Raw genomic sequence first — 11,825 nt, 5'->3', positions numbered from 1 at the left:
TAATTGTTCCCATTCCAAAAAAGAATGATCTGGCAGAGTGCGGAAATTATTGAACAGTATCATTACACTATAGGGTTGCATAATAGTGCACTGTTTATATGCACCATAGTTTATCTAGTTATCTGTTGATTGTCACTTAGGCTGTTTCTGTCTCTTTATTATTGTAAATAATGCTGTAATGACCATGTTGTTGTTCATTAGATGCCACCAAGTTGACCATGACCCATAGCAACCCTATAAACAACAGATCTGACCTTTGCCCTAGCCAGCACCAACCTCACAATTTCTCATATACTCTAGCCCAGTGACCATGCTGTGTTGTTGTTTTGTACTGTTGAGTCAGAATTGAACCATTGCTGAACCTCCAATGGGTTTTTAGAGGCAGTAAATCACATGGGAGGAGGTTGCCCACCTTTCTCTTGTGGAGTAGCTGGTGCATTTGAACATTTGGTTCCTTAAAACTAGGCCATCAGAGGCACTTAGCCCAATAAGCAGATTTATACAATATCTGTTCTGGACTCAAACCTTATTTCTTTGGGATATATGTCCCTAATAATGGCATTACTGGGTCAAATGGTATTTCTGTTTCACCTTATTTATTGTTTGCTCTTTATTTCTGAGTAATATTCCATTGTGTGGTAGAGTGACTCATAAAAACTATCAGAAGTTTAACTCCATTTGACAGAGGAGAAAACTGAACCGCAGTTACAGAACTAATAACCAGTAGAGCCAGGGTTTCATCTCAAGACTTTCTGACTCATGACTTGCTTTTCTCGTCCCTGTGGCATTAGCTTATTGCCTCAAGGGTTTGATTAATGTATGATATTATAAATAAGATTTTAAGAACACAATTTCAAAAATATTTTCTCTCAGACCCTGAGGGGTAACACAGCTGTGGCTGAAACTTGAGAACAGGTCTCACTTCTAACTCTCACTTGTTTCCCTGTGAATTTGGAGAAATAATTCCATTTTCTTGGAATTTTTAGTTTGCTTTTCTCGAACAGAAATCAGTCAAGTTTTGCTTACACATCTTATAAGGAATAATATTTGAGCACCCTTGGTCATGAATTTTTAAGTATTTATAAGTTATACACACACACACAAATATACACAACTATATTAACATATATGTTCAAAGTACTAACAAAAAATAGAAATTCCAAATTCCAAAAATAAGATGGGGGGGAAAGGACAAAATAGCCCTCATTCTGCTCTCACTAATATTTTTAGTTGCAACCCTGTGACTGAAATAGACTGCCCCTATTTTTACCGTATGTGAGAAACAGGAGAGGTGACTTTTGTTATTCTTTACTTATGCTTCCATTATGTTATTAGCTTGAATTCAGTAAGAGGATTATTAGACCCCTACATCTGTGCAGCCTTCCACATCTAAACTTCTGTGTTTCCTAATAATCTAAAAAGAGCACACAAATTAGGATGATTCAGCCAGTCCCTCCAAATCCCCCCAGTGGTGCAAACAATTGAGCACTTGACTACTAAGTGGAAGGTTGGAGATTCAAGTCCACTCAGAGGTGTGATGGAAAACTCCACAGCACAGTTCTGTCCTGACAACATGAGGTCACTCGGAGTAGGGGTCACTCAGCAGCAACTGGAGTGGCAGCAGGGCAAATCCTGCTTCTTGATAGGGTTCTCTTGGTTTTATCCCTCCTCATCCCAAAAGCCTGATTTTCTGACATGAGGGCTAAGAGAAGAGGTGCTCAAATGTTCAGTAAGTATCAGTAGCCCTTAATGTCTATTTTACTTAAAAGAAAAATTAATCTAAGTTTGGGAGAGTATTATGCTGAGTGAAATCACTCAGTCACATGAAGACAAATATTGCATATGACTGTGCTGCACCGTGAAATCAGGTGGATTAACTAAGCAAGATATATGTAAGCATTTAAAAGGGGAAGGGGAAGGGCAGAAGAAGGGGAGGGGAGAAATCACTAGGATGGCGCAGGTGGGCACAGGACGCCATGAAGGAATCGAAAAGATAACTGAGGACTTGGAGAGGAAGGGGTGATGATAGGCCTAGATCAATAGTAAGTAGTTCTATAAAATAGAGCGTATACGAATGACTGTATAAAACACAATATATATGAATGTAATGTAAGCAAACCAATTAAATAAAAAAATCTCAGTTCTAATGTTTTCTTAACATATGCCTAAAAGATTGCTACATACTCACTAGCTACAAACATTTCATTTTAGAGGCCAATGATTTAGTATATATATTCCTCTCAAGTAGGAAAACCTAAGGGCCATGATATAAGTTTATTATACATGGTTTAAACAAAATTTAAAGGCCAGAAGAACTTTAAGGAAAATACCACTGCATCACTAAAGTAATCTCCCTGCAGGGAGGGGGAGGTCTAGGCTGAAAGAAGTAGGGCAGGGAGTGCAATGGGGCTTGAGGTCCTGCCTGAGCACAGCCTGCTCCCTGCTGCTGCACCTTTGACATAAGGTCAGTCCCAGGACAGATTCTGAGCTGTTTAGTCAGAACCACTACTAGCAGAGGGTCTCAGTGAATAATGGATCCATTTGGAACATTTGATTTTGAAGCCTCATTGCCATCTTTGAATAGCTAATTCACTTTCATCAACATGCTCCAGCACAAGCTGGACCAGGTCTCCACCTCCTCCCCCACCCCTGGCTAAGACTGAGTTCATCCAAAACCCTTGCAGAGCCCCAAGCTGATAAGTCTCTAACCTCACGGAGGTGAATTAATGTGAGAAAAGCAAGGAGGTCAGTGCAACGGCTAGTTCTTCACTACAGCAAATAGTGAGGACGGCAATGTTCTTTTACGTTTTTAGTTGCCACAAAGTGAGTAGAGGAAGCTGAGGAAGGAGAGGGTCAGCTTGGGTCACCAAGGGAGTTTTGGGATTGAGTAAACATACAACATTACTTCAAGGCCTGGCCCACTTCTCGCCAGAGAGATGGGCAATTGCCTTGTGTCCATTTTACAACCCCTTGGAAACCAGCTGTTATAAGTTAGTTTCAACTCAATGGCAATAAATAGAGTAATTTAGTGCTACTGGAGCAACACACTCTACAGTTTTACAGAGGCATCTCCTAGTTGTAGAGTAAAACAACCTGAAGAGGATAAAGAGAAACATGAGATGAACAGACGACTTGCAATTTAAAAGACTCTAAGAAATCTACAATTCAACAAATGACCTAGAGAAAAAGAAATGTCCAACTTGAACTTAAGCAACTAAGATGAGTCAGTTTCTTCTTCTAAAAATATGTGAGAGGTACTTTTATTGAATGGGAACTTCTAGCACATTATTCCATTTAAAATTCCAGAGGGTAACTAACAGTATTATCTTCAGAGCCTGCCTGTTTCTGCCCCAACAGTGCTCCAGTTCAGGGAGTTGCTGGAATAGTTGGTCTCTATTTGCCAACAAGCATGTGAGTTATGGGTTAGTTGGTCTGGTTGAATGGTAAGGGCAAAAATCCAAGAACTCATGCGAGTAAATTAGAAAAGTTATTAATGAAGCCTTTTTATTAAAAAAAAACCACCTAAAACAAACAGCTATATTTGTACAGACAACATCCATATCCTCATTGTATGAAGCCCAAGCGAGCACCATACAAGTTATCAGTACTCAGAAGAAAACTCATTTTGACAGAATATGAAGACAGAACATAATTTACCTTTTCTTGTCGCGCCACAGAATGTTTGGAATCCCTTGTCGATGAAGCGCGTCCTGTAACTCTTCGCCTTTGAGTTTGGTGTCTAGCTTGACCTGAATTGCCTAGGCACAGCTGGCCCCAATTATCATGAAATCATAGAAGGATTTTTCTTGGCGCTGGAACTTTCCAAACTGTCGGATGTAACATCTAGTCATTGCCCCATTAATTTTTCCATTCTTCTAGACTCTTCCAGCGGTCTGACTCAACTTAGTGAAGCAGCTTCTCGCATCCTATCCCATCAGTCCCAGGTTTGCCCCAGGAACCCAGGCTATGACAAGTCATAACAGAGTGATTGACACCTCATCTCCTTTCTCCTGAGGGTGGGTTGGAGAGAAGGTAATAAATGTTCATTTCAGCCTGGTATTTTGCGTGCCCATCTCACCTGACAGTCATGACACATCTATCTCTTTTATATTGTCAGTTAATTTAACAAACATGAAAGGGAACTAGCTAGTGAAACTGTTGGCACAGATTCTCTGCCTATCACATTCCTTTTACTTCCCATTTTCTGCCATTCTCCTGATACAGACATTTAGGTGAAACAAATATTCAATGAGCTTTACTTTAATAATGAAAACACTATTAGAGCTAAGCCATGTAGTACACAGTGATTCATTTTCCTTTTCTGCTCTGACAGAGAAGGATGGACAATCTCCTCTTGTACAATTAACTGCCTCTGAAAACCTGCTGGAGGGTCAGCTATGGGTGAGTTCCAACTCAATGGTACACAACAACAACAATTAATATATATTATAGGCAGCAACATGATAGATGGAGAAAGGATTGAAACTGTCAGTGATTTAATCGTGCTTAGATCCACAATGAACACCAGCAATGTTGATACCAGCAGTTAGGAGACCAGATGTATTGCTATGGACATATCTGCTGTCGAGGACCTCTCCAACATAACACAGAGCAAATGATGTCAGTTTAAGGACTAAGGTGCACCTGATTCATGTCATGGTCTTTTCAATTATTTGCTATGAATCTGAGAGCAGGACAATGAATAAGGATGACAGAATACTTAATGCCTTTGAGTTGTGGCATTGGAGAAGAGTTATGGATATCTCATAGAGTGCCAAAATAGCAGTTATGTCTTGGAAAAGGTATAACCAGAGTGTTCCTTGGAGGCAAAGAGTCCTCCTTTCAATATCATTGAGGCACAGTAGAGTCACTTAGGATCAATTGAATCTTTTCAATACTTGACTCTCTTGTTGAGTGCTGTCAAGTCACTTGCAACTCATTGCAACCCTCTGTACAACTGTTCTGAACCCTGCTCTATCCTACACCAACCTTGTTGTCTCTGACACAGCCACCCCCATTACCGTAATCAATGTCAATCCATCTAATCCAGGGTCTTCCTCTCTTGCACTGTCCCTCCACCCTTCCACGCACGATGCCCCTCTTTAAGGATTGGTCCATTCTTGCAACATACCCAAAATATATCAGAGGGAGGTTCAGAATACTTGCCTCTAAGACGCAGCCTGGTTTCACCCTCTCCAGGATGAACCTTGTTTGTTTTCCTAGCAGTCCATGATATAGTCATGTACTTCTCTAGCATCACAACTCAAAGCATCAATTCTCCTTCTATCATCTCTAGACATTGTCCAGCTTTCTGCTGCAAGTAATTGCGATGACCATGGCCTGGATCCAGTACACCTTATTCTCCAGACTGATGTCATTGTTCTTCAGTTCTCTGGAGAGATCTCTAACAGCAGATTTTCTGCAATGTAATTTTATCTTTTTATTTCCCAGTTGCTGGTACCAAGAGTGTTGATTGTGAAGCCAAGCAAACTGAAATTGTTAACAATCTCATTCTCTTCACCATCCTTCATGATGTTGTCAGTTGGCCCAGTGGTGAGAATCTTTGTTTTCTTGATGTTGAGCTTCAATCCCTATTTAAGGCTGCAGTCCTTGACCTTCTGCAGCAAATACCTCAGGCCCCTCTCAGTTTTGGCAAGCAAGGTTGTGTCATCTGCATAATGCTGGTTGTTGATGAGTCTTCCTGCAATCCTGATGTCACGTTTCCCCTCAAAGAGGCTAGCCTCCTGAAAGATCTGTTCCCCATATAGATTAAAAAGGCGTGGAGATAAGATGCATCCCTGGTGTACACCTTTCCTGATTTTGAACCATGCTGTCTTTCCTTGCTCTGTTCTGATGACTGCCTCCTGGTCCAAGCATAGGTTTTGCGTAAGCACAATCAAGTGTTCTGGGACTCCCATTCTTCTTAGAGTTAGCCGTAGTTTGTTGTGATTCACAGTCAAATGCCTTTACATAGTCAATGAAACACAGGTAGACATTCCTCCAATGTTTTCTGCCTTCAGCCAAGACCCATCTAACATTTGCTATAATATCCCTAGCACCGCAGCCTCTTCTAAAGTCAGCTTTCACATCTAGCAGTTAGTTCTCTGTTGATGTGCTGTTCCAGTCATTTTTGGATAATTTTCAGCAGGATCTTGCTTGCATGTGATATTAAGGATACTGTTGTTAAGTACCATCGAGTCATAGACAACTATAGTGACCCTATGAATGAAAGACCTGAACACTTGTATAACTTTCATCATTTCTCCAAGTTCATAGAGTTTCCTTCCAGAGGCAAGCTATTTCAAAGTGGATGCCACTCCTGCTGGCAGGTCACCTTTTTTTAGAATGGGAACAAATATGGATCTCTTCCAGTTAGTTGGCCAGGTGGTTATTTTCCAAATTTCTTGGCATAATTTGGTGAATGTGTCTAGGACAGCATCTGTTTGTTAAAATATATCAATTGGTATGCCGTCAATCCTCTGGACTTGTTTTCTGCCAATTCCTTCAGCGCCACTTGAATTTCTTCCTTCATCACCACAGGCTCTTGCTCATACATTGTTTCATGAAATTCTTTTGTGTCAGGCAATTCTTTTGGTACAGTGACTTTGTATACTTCTCCATCTTTTTTTAATGCTTCCTGGATCATTTAATATTCTGCCCAATGCATCCTTAAGTATTGCAACTCGAGGCTTGAATTTGTTCTTTAGTTCCTTCAGCTTAAGAAATGCCAAGCAAGGTCAGCTCTTTTGACTTTCTGACTCCAGCTCTTTGCACATTTCATAATAATACTTTGATTTGTCTTCTCATGCTGCCATTTGAAATCTTCTGTTCAGCTCTTTAACTGCTTGATTTATTCCCTTTGCTTTGGCTTCTCAGTGCTTTAGTACAATACTCAGTCTCTTTGGACACCCATCTTGGTCTTCTATTCCTCCTCTGTCTTTGTAATGACTTTCTATATTCTTCCTGGATGATATCCTTTCTATCCTCCCACAGTTCATCTAGTCTTTCTTTGCTTATTAGGGTTCAAGACCTCAAACTTGTTCTTCAGATGGTTTTGGAATTCAGGTAGGCTAGACTCAAGGTCAAATTTTGGTTTCTTTGGATTTGATTTAATATTCGTTAGCTTTAGTTTGAACTTGCATGAGTCCTTGATGATCTGTGCCACAATCAACTCCTGTCCTAGTTTTCACAGCTAATATTGAGCTTCTCCAGCGATTCTTTCCACAGATGTAGTATTTTTAAATTATTATAAGTTTTTATTGGTTCGCTTCCAAAGTTTGTATACATTATGTTTCATACTATTCTTCATTAATATTGTATTTCAGACAATTATTCTCATGCATTATATTTTATAAAATTAATCACCATTGGATGTGGCTCTCATTACTCTGTATTTTCACCTGGATCTTTCCCATTTCCTTCACTCTGTCCCTCCACCCACCAAAGTGTGTACCTTCTAATTTCATCCCTACCCATCCTCACCCCTCTGTTTCCACCCATTCCCTCCTTAAGTTCCCATATATGTTTTACTAGTTATCCTTCTATTTTTTACAATAATGGAAATTTGTATATTATCCAAGAATGGATAATGTTCATAGCAGTGTTATTCACCATCACAAGAATGTAGAAACAGCCTAAATGTCCAACCATAACTGACTAGATTGAGAATTGTGGTACATTAATATGATGGAATACTATGCAGCACTCGGAAACAACAATTTTGAAAAATACTACATAACTTGGGAGAGACTGGAGAGCATTATGCTGAGTAAACTCAGTCTCATAAAGTCAAATATTGCATAAGATTCTTATTGTAAAAATAGAAGGATAACTTGTAAGACTGTAAGCCTTCTTATGGTAGTTCCAGAAGAGTCTTTAGTCCAGGACTTACTTGGGCCTATTACTGAGGTGCTGAAATCTATAGGTTGTACAAAAAATTATTGTACTCTGTTGTTAAACAAAAAGTTTGAGTTCACTCAGAGGCTACTAAGAAGAAAAGCCAAGTAATCTATTTTGTAAACTCTATGGAGTATAGTTCTGTTCTGACACATATAGAGGGGTCATGAACTAAAAAGAACTTGATAGTATCTAGTACTAAAGTAGCCCCCTTCTGAAGACTCTGTAAGAAGTCTTACTACTCTGGCTGCTAAGAACATAAACTATTAATGGCCCTGCTTGAACTCCAGGAATGATTTAGCTCATTGCTTTTGGGTTATTTAACCTCAGCTTATTTTTCTTTCATGATTACATATATCAGCAGTAGAACTTTGAGATTAAGTTTCTGTATATCTTGCTAACTCTCACACACACTATCTTTGAACTATTCTTAAATATTATCCTTTCCACAAACTTCAAGTGACCCTGGTTTCTCTGTACTTGGATCTCTATCTCTTTATGCATTGAGACTCTTACGCTTACTCATTGCCAACAAGTTGAGATTAATTTATAGCTGACTCTCCATCTGGTGGGTTTTCAAAGACTATAATTACCTGTTATGCATTTGAAAGTTGGGTAATGGCTAAGAATTACAGAAGAATTGATGCCTTTGATGTGTGGTGTTGGTGAAGAGAAATAAATAAATAGCTCATGGACTGAAAAAAAAAAAAACAAACCCACACACAAAAAAACCCACCAAAAAAAAACAAACCAAAAACAAACAAAACCCAAACAAACATGTCTTGGAGAAAGTGCAACATAGGGTGTTTCTTAGAGGCAAGGATAGTGAAACTTCATCTTACATACTTTGGGCATGTTATTAGGAGGAGCAAGTCCTGGGGGAAAAGACATGCTTGGAAAGGTAGACAGTCAACATAAAAGGAAGACCCTCAACGAGATGAATTGACACAGTGACTATAACTATGGGCTCAAATACTTAGATGATGAAGATGGCACAGGATAAGACAGGGTTCAGATCTATTGTTCATAAAGCTACTATGAATCATAGTCAACACGATAGAGCATGAGAACCATCACCACAACAACAAATTACACAGAAGTATTTCTGTGACTTCTTCCTTCCTTGGAGCAGCTGATGGATTTGAACTACCTGTCTTTGGGTTGGCAGCCCAACTCCTTACCCACTTGGTCACTAAAGCTCCTTCTCAGTGAGACTACTTTGCTCTATTTGGGCTTTTCCTCCTTGCATGCAGTCTGGATGTTTCTTCCAGGCAGTAATCTAGAATAATCATGAAGTTCTCTTTTGTTTCCCTTCTCTTAGGATCATAATCCTTTGCTTCATGTTGTCTGCTATCTGAAAACAGTGGTTTCCTATAATTTTATTCTGTTTTCCAGTTAATTAAGACCAGAAAAGTAAATATATCTCCTGTTACTCCATCCTGGACACCATGAATATTTTTTGTTTGAAAAAAGTGGGTTTTACTACAATTTTTCTTACTGTTGATTCTGACTCATTGTAATCCTATAAGATAGAATAGAACTGTGCCAGAGAGTTTCCGAGGCTATGTGTAATCATTATAGTAACAGATCCCCAGATATTTTCTCTTCTAAAGCTGCTGGAGAGCTCAGGTTGCAACCTTTATGTTAACAACTACATACTTTAACCAGAGATTCTCAACTAGTAGTTCTATATATAGCTCCTTGCCAAGTTTTGAGATACTGTGATAATAATTACGTTTGCTAGAACCTTCACTTTGTCCCAATTAGCATTTGGCTTCTTTCTCAATTTCCTTTCCAGACACATACTAGATTGCTGGAGAATATAGAATAATAAAATACTTGGTTTATTTACATAGACAACATGTAGTGATCAGTATGTGTTTATGTTTACTTTAGCAAGTGTCATAATTGTCTGGAGTCCCAGGATTGATGATTATAGTTGGTATTGAGATAGAAAATGTAGTTATCCATCCAAAAGGGAAAGGAAAAGGAAGGAGGGGCAGAAAAGGGGAGAAGTTGGAAATAATTAGGATAGCAGAGTTTAGTGGGCAAATGGGTGTGAGGAGGTTGAAGAAATAGGAAAGATTCATTGGGGAGTGGGAAATAATGGGGTAATAATAGGGATAGATCAATAGTGATTAATTCTACAAAATATTCAATATGCATGAATGATTGTATGAAACACAATGTAAATGAACGTTTGTATATAATGCAGTGTAAAGGAATGAAATACAATGTAAATTATTTATAGTATGTAACAAATAAAAAAAGACAAGAAATAAAATGATATTTTGTTTTGGGGGAAAAATTCTGCCATCAAGGACTTCTCCAAAGAGCTCAAGAGCAACAGTGTCAGTTTAAAGACTAAGATGTACCTGGTAAAGCCATGATCTTTTAAATTATTTGCTATACATCTAAAAGTTGGACTATGAATAAAGATTAATCAATGCCTTTGAGTTGGAATTTTAGAGAAGAGTACTGAATGTCTCATGGACTACCAAAAGGATAAACAAGGATGTCTTGGACAAAGTGCAAATCAGAGGGGTCCTCAGAGGCAAGAATGATGGACCTTCATTTTACATATTTTGGGCATGTTATTATGAGAGCCAAATCCTTGGAAAAAGACATTCTACTTGGAAAAAAAGTAGTAGCTGAGGTGAGGAAGACCGTTAGTGAGAAGAACTGTCACAATGACTATAACAATGGGCTCAAATATATCAGAGATGGTGAGGATGGCACAAGATAGGACAGGGCTCACATTAGTTGTTTATGGGGTCACTATAAGTTGTATTTAACTGAACAGCACTTAACAACAAAAACAACAATATCATACTCATAATATTGCTGTAAAGATGATGAAAAGTCATAGCAACTCTATAGGAAGTCTTCTTAGAGTTTGCAGGGCTGTAAAACTTTACGGAATCAGACTGGTTTATCTTTCAAACAACGAATTTGAATTACTAACCTATTAGTTAGCTACTTAACACTTCAAGGGTCAGAAACCTTGAAAATTGGATTTTCTAGCCATTTTATTAGCCCCATTGTGGGGCAAAGTCTCCAGCTACCTTAACTGTGGACACATGGTCTTATGAATCATCAACAGCTGTGAGGCAAATACAATAGAGCACTTTCCACACTGAAAATGGTGGTGATGATGATGATGACGCAGAAACTGGGAAGAGACTATGGCAAGGAACCCTGGAGATGGAGCCACAGTTAAAGGTTTTGTTGCTGGATGATTGAAAGGAAAGCTGATTTGTAACTGCTCTGAGATTAAGTTTGATGGTTGATTGAGGAAACCAGAGGCCTCTTGAATTTGTGCTGCTGAACTGAACCTGAAGTTTCACTTATTGAAGAATTGTGCCTTGTTAACCTGGCTTGGGACCACTGAACTAAATCTGGACTTGCATTATGTGATATCATTTGCCTGTCTCCCTCCTTAACCTACTTCCCCAGTAAACCCCACAACTATGAGTAATGTCTGTGAGTCTTGCAATCAACATTGGACCCAATGTTCATAGAGACAGGAGCATGTGGGGTGGAGTGTCTGATCAAGGAGCTATTTGTTTGTGGCTATGAATATTATTGATGAGGACAGTTCCCCTTTGTGAAGTAGAAGTCAGACTTGCACTTTTTCATGTTGTCACTGCTCCTTTCACAACATTTAATCACTATAGAGCTTAATAATCATATATTTATTGTTTTTTAAATATATTTAAATTTCTGTAAAAAATGTTTGGAGTTATTTTAAAATATCCTTTGTCTAAGAAATGTCATAAAATAAATGTAGGTACCCTCAGAACACTAACTGAAGTTGTAAGAAGGCAAGAATTCTCTGTCAAGTGCCTTCCTCATTTTCTCCTTCCCCATACTTGTTGTTGTTGTGTACCATAAAGTAGAAACTAACTAATAGCTGACCCTCCAGTGGG

This window comes from Elephantulus edwardii, unplaced genomic scaffold (assembly GCF_000299155.1).
Source record: "Elephantulus edwardii isolate Elephantulus edwardi_28Jun2011 unplaced genomic scaffold, EleEdw1.0 scaffold00036, whole genome shotgun sequence".
Lineage (NCBI taxonomy): Eukaryota > Metazoa > Chordata > Mammalia > Macroscelidea > Macroscelididae > Elephantulus > Elephantulus edwardii.
This window is presented reverse-complemented; position numbering follows the sequence as displayed.